The sequence below is a fragment of the Atractosteus spatula genome, chromosome 2, assembly GCF_055471065.1.
Source record: "Atractosteus spatula isolate fAtrSpa1 chromosome 2, fAtrSpa1.hap1, whole genome shotgun sequence".
Lineage (NCBI taxonomy): Eukaryota > Metazoa > Chordata > Actinopteri > Semionotiformes > Lepisosteidae > Atractosteus > Atractosteus spatula.
In genome coordinates, this window is record NC_142707.1 from 63,708,562 (window position 1) to 63,719,508 (window position 10,947).

Sequence of the window (10,947 nt, forward strand, 5' to 3'; positions counted from 1 at the left end):
GCACATTTACACAGCTTATTTTTTTTTTCTATAATTATTATTTTCAAATAATCATAATAATGAGAAACTGAGAGGACTATGGAAGATCTCCAGGTACTGTGCAGTTTCCAGAAACCATCTTCTATGCAAGTTATTTTATTTTTTAAAATCCATCTAAGATACTTTCACAGATTCATTTTGCTGTGAAGCTACATAGCCAGCATTATCCCTGAAATGCATCTTGTTTCCACTATGTAGAAAGATATCTGAGTGCTTTCACAAGAATAGTAATTAATATGAATCTGAAAATATGAACAAAACATACATTTGTGTCCTTAAAGAAAACATTTAAGTCCCACACACCTCAAGTTACCAAAGTGAAAATAGGGTGGTACATTAAAAACAATATAAAATCTGGTTCACTTTGGTAGATGAATTATTTTTTAGCCTGTGTGTACAGGTTCAGCCACACTGGGCCTGATGCTTTGGCTTGTTCTGTAGCAGAGTTAGGGACTACCGCACATCTGTGACAAAAACAAAGGGCTTTGCAGGGAAACAAAAGAGGTGATATCACATTGAAACAAATTAAAACGGTGCAGTGACTTCAATGTGTGGAAGCAAAAGCTGCTATGCAGCCGCCATATCACAGAGCTTCTGTGTGCCTCTCTCATACACGCTCAGAATGTAAAGCAGAGACGCTGGGGACGTGATGCTGCTATTCAGGTCAGAAATAAGCTTTTTCCTGGCAGCTCCTCATATGGCTGCCTGGAAGGCCCCCTGCAGGCCAGTGCACTCACACACAGCAAACATTCAGGAAGAAGTCATTAGAAGTGACAGGTAGCCACAAACCTGAGGCAAGAGTCACATCCCTCTTGCACTGAGATTTTTTTTTAAATTCATTCCATCAATAATGACCCCTATGCCTAGAGTTCCTACTGCACAGGCATACAGCTGTAGAGCGCTCTCCCTCAGTCTAAGAAGGAGCCAAACTGCAGTCATCTAAATTGCCTTTTTGTATTGTCAGTGGAGCCTTAATCACCAACCATATTGGAAATGATATTCTTTCTCCCCCCACTGTAACGAGAATCCTCTTCAAGCAGCTGACATATTTGCATTCTGTTCACCTCCACCTTCATATAACGTGAGGTGCACTTCAAGTTCCTGTTTTGCTGAGAATATGTCACATACTTGAAATTAAAACCTGAGGGACAGGAAAGACTTTCCTGTAGGCAGTTCAGCATAAGATTACAAAATAATTTAATCACTGGAAAAACTCAACAATATTCAATTCAGCAGTATTTATTATACACCACAGAAAAACTACAAAAAAAGTAATTTCAATAGTTTTTGGAAAATATTGTGTGCTGTATACAGTCAGGCACAAATTTATCCTATCTTGCAAAATGCTTTCATTTACATCATTGTTCATATCAAAATGTAGCTTGTGAAAAAGTATCTGAATATCCTACTCCAAAGAAATACAGTGTAAAAGAACGTTTCAATCAATACCATTTGAGGAGAACTATTTAGTACAAAGCAGTGTTTCAATGGAATAAACAAGAGATGCTTTTTGAAGAATGTACACTGGATACTTCAATAGATATGTTACATGGTTTCATGTTTTATTCAGACAACTCAACCAATGTCTTATTTTCGAAACAAGAAATATGCAAAAATGTTTTACAAAGGTTTAATGTCCATCCAATGTTTTTCCAAATGTAATGACAAAAAAACATTTGTTTTGTTTTTTAAATTACTCTATAACACCATAACTGTTGGGACAACAGACAAAAAATACATCTGTTAGCAAAGCTTTTATAATAGTGTAGGACTACATTGGTCTTAATGGTGTAATGGCTACTACTGCACTTCAAATAATTTTAAAATATTTATTGTCTTGTCAACTTTGCCATGTGTTAGAAGATATTACTCAGGTGTTCACTAAGGACATAAACGTACCTCAAAGAATGGAAAGATAAAGATTGTTATCAAATAATAACAATGAAGAGGCAGAAGTGTTCTGGGTTCTGGAAGCACTCTAGATTAATAAATCCTCAGGACCCAATGGCATTTTACCAGTGGTACTCTAGGATACATGAGATATTATTATTCAGATGTCACTGTTCCAACAGCAGCTCAAAACAGGGGTAGTACCCACAGACAGGAGAACCTATCAATAGGAAGGGTCACAAAACTAGAACAATTATGGACACAATGTTTGGAAATGAATTAGAGAATCACCTTTTTTGCAATCAGACACTAAGGAATAGTCAACATGGAAAAGGTACAGTGGGTCTTGTCAGACCAACTAGAGATTTTTCACAGGAATGTACTGTAATGGATACACAAAGAACATACAATATAGTGTATGGCTTTTATTAAAGCTCCTCGTAAAAGAATAACTCCTAAAATTACAATCCTATTTGGATTATGAATTGTTTGTTATATAGCAAACAGAGATTGCAGCTAACAGGTGAATGCCCAAATAAGGTTGATAAAATTAGTGGAGTACCACAGGTGTCTTTACTCGGACCAATGATCTTCCTTATTTCTTTAAATTCTCTGGATTCTGTTTATTTCCAGCAACAACAACACAAGACACACACCTGAATTTCATTTCACCTTTCTCATTGCAATGCTGTGGTTGAAAACAGCTGCATGGGAGGTGATTTGTCCAAACCCAAGCACAAGTGACTGGAGATTGAAAAGTGAAAGGTGATAATGAGATAATTGATTATTGGCTGGCATTGTTTAATCAGTCCAGGCCGGTCAGTAATGTAGAGGCAAGACGATCCCAGAAGCAAAAAGAGAAATCTCCTAACTGCATCCCTGGCAAAAAGAGGCTCTTAAACACAGCCTGTTGTCAGAAAATGGGAGTCTTGGGTGCGGAAAGAAACTGAATAGAGAGACCCCTCAATAGGTATCCCTCAGGCATGGTCGAGGGTGGATGCTGTGACCACTGAAAAGAATAAGCGTGGAAAAGTGTGGGCTATAATCTGAGACCACTGTGTCAGGCGATGAGGAGAGCAAACCAGGAGCTAAGGCTGGTGCATCAGGCAGTGCTGGAGTTTAGGCTGCTTCACCTGGCAACACCGAGAGCCAGCTTGGAGCTGAAGCTGCTGTCCTAGGTGAGACTGACAGCCGGGGCTGCTGTGTAGAGCGAAGAGCCATCTTGAAGCCGAAATTGCAGCCAAAAACAGTCATCCGGTCAAAAACAGGGACCCTTATGTATGGGAGAAGCCGAATAGTGAGCCTCCAGGGAAAGGAACCGGATGGATTGAAGGGCCAACTTGAGGCCGCTGAAACCTGCGCAAAGCGAAGGCTGGCTGGAGGCTGCTGAGACTGCGGTGCTGAGTGAAGGACTGTCTTGAAGCCAAAATTGTTGCCAAACACTGTCTCCCGGTTTGCAAAGACTATCTGCAGAGACTGACAAACACAGTCCGCCAGTCAGAAACAAGGAGCCTCAGGTACAGGTCAAACCAAAGGGTGTGCCCCCTGAAAAGGGAACAAGATGGATCTGAAGCGCTGGCTTCAGGCTGCAGAGAGACTGTTGCAAAGTGTGAAGAGCTGGCTTAAAGCCAAAACTGCTAAACAGGTCGAAAGAGCTATCTTGAAGCTGAAATTTCTGCCAAATGCAGTCCTCCAGTTAGAAACATTGAGCCTCAGGTACGGGTGAAACCGGATAGCAAGCCTCCTGAAAAAGGGGACCAAACAGGTTACAGGTTGAGGCTGCAACATCTGTGCAGAGTGAAGCACTGTCTTGCTCAGTGGAGAAATGTGGAGAGTGAAAGCAGTAGTGACAGCGAAAACCTGGGGGGAATGAAAAAAGGTGCCTCTAAATAGAAAACCAGCTAATCAACATGGATCATGAAAAGATATCCGGTCAGAGCAGCAAAACCTGGAAAACCGTGAGCCCTCATGAAAGTTTCCCAGGGCAACAGCTAGCTGAAGGATGCTGTCATGACAAATATCTGTAACAATAAATAATGTGACATACACCGTGTGTGCTTCAGCGTCCACCTTTGCACCTGCCAAATGCAGTAAAGGCCTCAGTTATAAAGATTGTGTGACCTATTTCAGCAGATTATTCAGGGAAATTTGTTTGAATTGAGAACTGGTTATTAAATAGAAAACAGAAGGTAAATCTAAGGTATTCATATTCAAATCAGGGTGATGTAGTTATTTGAGTACCACAGGGATCTGTGCTAGAACCATTGCTTTTCTTGATTTATCTAGATTCCAGAACAGCTAGATTTGTCAGGTTTGCAGGTTAAAAGCTAACAAAATGCTAGGATAGATTGTAAAAAAGTGTAGTATTAAAATCAAAGGACGTTAAGTTCTGGAATGGAGTGCAATGGTGGCATCCAGGGTGTATACTGTACATTCCAGGGCATAGAGGAATGTCCCATGCTGTCAGGCTGAAGGATCTGAACCATTTTAGTGTTGAACAGGGAAGACTACAATGAGACCTTATACAAGTACTCAGTATCCTCAAAGGCATTCACAAAGTTAACCAGACTCAACTCATTTCTTCAGTATTGACAGTGAAACACTAACCAGACGTCAAATGTCTAATTTGCATGGAAGTACAGTACACTTAAAAGCAAGAACAGGACACATTTCTTTACCCAGTGGGTTATGGAAGTATAGAATAAGCTACCCAGCTGTGTTGTTGAAGCTAATACCTTGGCTTCTTTCAAGAAACATTTAGAGGAGATCATTAGATCAATTAACCACTAACTGCCCAACAGAGTGGATGGGCCAAAAGGTCTCCTCTTATATAAAACTTTGTTTAAAACAAAAAAAGACACTTAAAAGACATTTAAAGGGCCTTTTATATTAATGATTAGAATTTTAATTATTCTCATAGCAATGACATCCTGTGTCTATCATGTGTGCAATGTGTGACCAGGATATGCAGTATACTGTGGGAGGACAATTTAGTGTCAGGTGGACAGATATGCAAACTGTACAAAAGGACCCATAATGACCTAAGAAACTGATTCATAACTTGTCATTCATTGCCACCATTCAGTTTATTTGTTGTTATGGAATGCTTAATTTCTTTGAAGATGTTAAAGTAGGGAACAAGTAAAGGTTAATTTCATGTTGAAAAGCAGAAAAGGGAAACACAAAGATTGAACTGTTGAGCTTTCTTTGGATGTGAGTTAAAGAGAATAAGGTGGCAGGAATATAAATATAAAAGAATATTAAAATATTGAACAAAAGACATAGATAAAGTGAGAATATGTACAGTACACAGGTGAGAAAGTCTGTCCACATGAAGTAAGATCTGTGGGAGAAGTATGAAAAACTGAGTACTTGAGAGGATTTAAAAAGAAATTAGGTAAGTTAAGGTAACTGTGGACAAGAAGGTTGCACAGATTAGGTGGCTGGCAATTTGAGATAAAGGGGTGTCTGGGAAAAAAAGGTTTAAACTGAGGGGTCATCCTCTAAATTGGAGGAGATACCTTCTGAGAATAGAACGGCTGTAGGGGTAAAAGGGAAGCACCAGTGGAGTGCAGTTCAGGGACTGGGAATTTCTCATTGGGGTGATGTTACGAGGGCTCTGTTCATACAGGGTGTCGGGCAGGGGTCGGCAACCTACAGCATGTGTGCCATTAATAGAATGCAAAGAGATTTTTAACGGCACGTGCGATAAAAAGCTTGTAAGCCATGAAGAAATTAACTTTTAAAAATAATAAAAACTATGCTTCATTGTTCCGTAATTCCCTACAATATCTAGGCTATCCTATTGTTTTCACAGGAAAGCTCGCAATCTGTGTCTCTGATAACGTGTTTCTAAAGACAACAACATTTATAAGGACAGCAACAAGTGTAAGAAATCAAAGTTAGATATTCGCTCATTTAACCCGTTCGGAGAGATTAAGGCTATCAAGATTTGTTTGTCAGAAAAAAATCCAAAACTATACCCCTGCATCATACACCCCAAACTCCAGGATAAGTAATGAGTTACAAAACTAATGTTTCTGGCCAACATCACCACGCATATGACTGATCTCTACCTCCATCTGCAGGGTGCAGATCAAACTGTTATGGGCCTTTTCAAAACGTGGAAGACACTTTTTGCTATTTTTCTCTGGACAAGGTTTATTCCATGCTGAAAAGAGAAGAAAGAAAATAGAACATTTCGGCCAAAACAGCCAAAACGTTGTATTTCCTTTCTTCTCTTTGTGTTTCCTTTTACTTGTACTTGTTCCATTGCACAAACCATGTTGCTAAGATTGTACATGTGAGACATTTAATTGTCAGCAATTACTGCTGCACGCTGTATTGTTGTTCATTTGATAAATAAACTTTGATTGATTGAGAACTGATTCAGAATTCTCTGTCAGATTTCCTAGAGGAGCCCATAAGCACCAAAAAGTGATGGTGCTTAAACAAGATAACATTGTGTATGCAATACGGAATATTATTTCATTAAAATGGAATAATCATTTTAACACAATATTATTTCATTTAAGTGCAATATATTTCCCCTAAACTAATAGGCTATTGTAGATTTCCAACATTTTGGTATGATGTTTTCTTTTCTGATTAAACTAGACATTTTGAAACCAGCGACAGATTTTTCAGTATTGCAGTAGAGGGGTTTTGAGGATTCTGAAATACAGCTAATTAAAATACAGTGTTTAGACTTAGAACTCAAAGGTCTAGGATTTGTGACACATGTTTGAGGCTACTGAAAGTGATCACAGCATGTCTATCATGTCCTGTTAGACATCTCTGCCAGTAATAATTGACTGTCCATAAACACACAGGTATGATTTAACTCATGGCAAAAATCCCTTCTGAAAGGTTGCCAACCCCTGGTGTAGGGTACCCTTTTCAGTGAAAAAAGAACATATTTTAAGGGCTTGGATCTACATTGGATGTCCATGTTGTCACTGCATAATTGAAGTCTGAGAAACTGTAAGAAAGGGAAAGAGTTTTTAGTGTGTTTTGGGGGAAGGGTCTGTTAAGGAGATAGCTGTGTGAATCAATGGGATTTATAATACACAGAAGTTGACAGACTAAGAGTAGCTGATGGAGATGCTTTTGTCTAGAAAAGGAGGAGGAGTGTTGCAGGACACATTGACAGTAAATTTCAGAGAAAGTTAATGAAATGATGCAGGGATTTCTGAAGCTCACTGTTGGACCAGGTGGCAATGTCGATACAGTAATCAATGTACCATATATTGCATCAGTTGTAGAAGGTCAGGGACAAAATAAGTATTGTGGGTAAAGAAGAGTTCTTCTACCCAACTGAAAAAGATGTTGGCATAGCTTGATCCCATCCTCATACAATGGCAACTCCACTGACCTGCTGGTAGAAAGTTTATTGAAAGAAAATGTGTTCAGTGTGAGGACACACAGAATGACAGTGTAAGGGAATGTGATGGCCACTTCTTTGAAAACTTTCTTTAAAAACTAAATGCTGTTTGCATTTAATTTCTGAAAGTGTCCCAAATATTTCATAAACTAATCAATTAATCTCTAATAGTTGAAATGATACCTCACCATATTTTTATTTTATTATCACTAGATTGTTATTTACATTTGTTTCCATATTTATATTCAAGTAAAAAAAATTAATAGGCCAGTATTGATGAGATCTCCCAGGTTTAATCATGTTTGGTACATTTGTTTCCCAAAGAAAAGATTTAAAGGATACAGTATAGGAATATACTATGGATATATATACTCTTGGTTGATGAAAAACCAAAGTCTTAGTCACACATAAGTTGCCATGCCTGTGTCACCAAACCGACTAAGTTTAAAGTTGATCAATTACAGTACATAGTACATAGTGTACAGTATTTGTACTTGAAGCAGTTTTATGTTGAAAAATATAAATCCTTACAATTACAATCCTTAAAATTATTGTTTTGGAAGCATAATACACAGTGTGTATATGTAAAGTATAGTGAGATTTTGAAATTTTGTTACAGCTACGACAGATATTGATACATTTACTGTATAAATTGTTTCGAAAATGTTTCAGAATGTGAAAAACTACCTCAACCTTGCACCAGATCAAATGAGATAAAGGCATATGCTAGTAATATTATTTTATGTGTCTTGGTTATAATAGCTTTCACAGTTACTTCAGTCATGAAAGAAACACTTTCCACCACCTACTGAAAGTTGTGTCAGTTTTCGGTAATACAGTTCCACTTCCTCAGTCATTGTTCATATTCATTCCTTTCGATTCTTTGGCATTTAGGACAGGAAACATTTTTAATGCTCCTCTTCTTAAACAACTATAAAACTGCATTCATTAGAGAATTGTTATATTCGCTGTAAAATTGCCTCATTGTTAGCAGTATAAAATTGCCCAAATGCAATCAGATTTTAATTTTAAGTACCAAAAACAAGATTCATCCTTTAAGAAGTCATGAGAAAATTTCTAGGTTTCTAAACATTTTTGAAGACAACCCATCTTTTGTCACTTTTTATACTTTTATTGATGTTGTTCTGTTCTGTTGTTCTGATGTGTTTTTTTTACAGAACACACTTACTGTATATATACATTTAACAAGGTAAGGATCTTTGAATTCTCCTAACAAACATTTCCCAGGGGTGGGTTGAGTACCTTTTCCTTACTACAGTATGTTGAAAAATAAAAAGCAGGTATGATCTTCTTGCGGTTCATTATATGCCAACCTTAAGGAAATAAATCACACCTCTCTGTTCTGTGTGTAATACAAAAGTACAGTGTGTCTATTTTCAATTGTCAGTAGGGCTAGATGAGGTACATACTCTTCCCAACTCTGTCTTTGAGCCTCAGGCCACCTGACTGTATCTGTAGCTGTTGCTTCTGTTCTCACACATCCAGAAAATAATTTGCAGATGATCCTCTTCATTTTCCCAAATCTTATATGCATATCTTTCCAGTTGACCAAGTACTGGAAAAAAGCAGCAATCCGTGAAAAACACAATGTTTTCCTGTCAAAGTACAGATTCATTACTACTGTATGCATTTTGTTTAAAATAAATTTTCCTCAGTTGTAAAATCAAATAATACCTTGTGGTATAAATAACCACTGCTAGAAGGGTAACAGGAGTCTTTTAAATTTAGAATCAGATGTATCCTTTTATGTTAGATTTTGGGTTAAAGTGGAAATGTAATTTGATTTAGAGTATCATTGTGATACTATATTGAGGTTTGGCTCACCCACAGCTATACTGATACATTATGTTAAATTGAATTATATTGTAAAAAACCCGAAGACTCTAACACATTAACTGGTTTTATAAGGCCTTTATATGGTTTAATTAGGACAGTACTGCAAATACTACATATGCAAAATATTACAGGTAAGTAGTACAGTGCAAATCAGTACAGTTCAAGTAGTAAGTAGTACAGATAAGCTTTACAGTTCAAATTAAATTTTAATTATTTTGTTAGTTAACATCCTTGCAATATGGCTATCCCTGACTCCAAAAAACGTTATCACCTGATCATTTCAGAAATAAAGTTTGCAAAGTAAAAAAAATATTTTACACACTTCTTGGTCTTCACAGACTATAACACATTCCTTTTTTATTTACAATTACTACAGCATGTACTTCACATTTCATTTAACAGGATCATCTTTTTCCGCACAAAAAATAACTTTGGAATTGAAGAAACTGAACGCTAGGCTTGCCACCTTTACCTGAATTGTACAGTTGTTGGCTTCTATCTCTGGATGACAGCAATTAATATTCCCCTGTGTCTGTTATTTAGGCAATTGAATTACACCTGGATGTGGTGGTACTGTATTTAGCATATGCTAATTACAATTTATGTTCAGGCTTCAGGTAGAAACCTAACTGGGCTTATCTCCATCACCTGAGAATATCAACCCCCGGATGCACCCAAGTGATTTGGTGCTTCTTGGTTCATTTTGCTGGTTCTGTTTCCTCTTGCGCTTTATGTTTTGTGAATGCTGAGATGATTATTAAAATGAATTTCCTGTTGTTAATTGAAGTATTAATTATACTTAAAGCTATTGTGTGAGAAAAAGAAAGGAAGAAAATTGAAATGTCTTTGTTCAGATTCCATACAGTACATTCCAAAAAACATAAGTGGAGAGTTTTAGTCCCGTCCAAATGGTATAAAATAGATGACTGATAAGCCACGTAATTACAGATGCAAATTTAGATGTCGTGTGTTTCAATGAAATATGACTGAGCCATAATGCAATCTCTTCTATTAGTGTGAAACCTGTAACCATAGTGTTCCTTTTTGCCAGAAGCCTTGTGACTAAAGACAATGTAGTGCCACAGTCCTGCATTTTTACACAAGGCTGCCTCTTAACTGTGAATCAATTCTGAATATGAATAAAACTAAACACCCTATTATAAAGTGTAATGAAATTTTAAACTTTTCTGAGACAATTGGGGAAATTTTTGCACAGCTATTACCTGCCGTCTTGGTTCCTCTGTCTGTGTTGGCTGTCAGCAGCTGTCTCCCTGATTCTGGACAGACGTTAACTCCTTTTAAAACGGGCACAAAGTGAAATTGAGGAAGCTGTTTCAAAACTTCTTCCTGCTACAGATACAGGGGACCTTTGGTCCACCTCTTAAGCAGTGTGCTATAGTTGTTAGAGCTGTTTCCAGTAATATAGTGCTTTATATTAGTCATTTCTTGTACAGTATATACAGTATAAATGGAAAAATTGGGCAACATCTGTTTAAAGAGCATCTAATCACTAGAGGTTTGGGGAAAACAGACTTAACTGCAATCTTCTATTTCTTGTCAAAGTAGTTAAAAACATTGTAGTCCATCAACTTCATGACCTTCAGAGAAAAACGTCAGTCAGAATAATGTTCAGTTCATAGTAAATGCTTTACTCAACACCTTTCAACTAATATTTGGCTATTTTCAAAGGTCATTTATTCTTGTTTTGGTGGATGTCTCTGCAGCCTTTTTACACAACAGATCAGAGACAGGAAATTCCTCTCAAAAGGAAAGTTAGC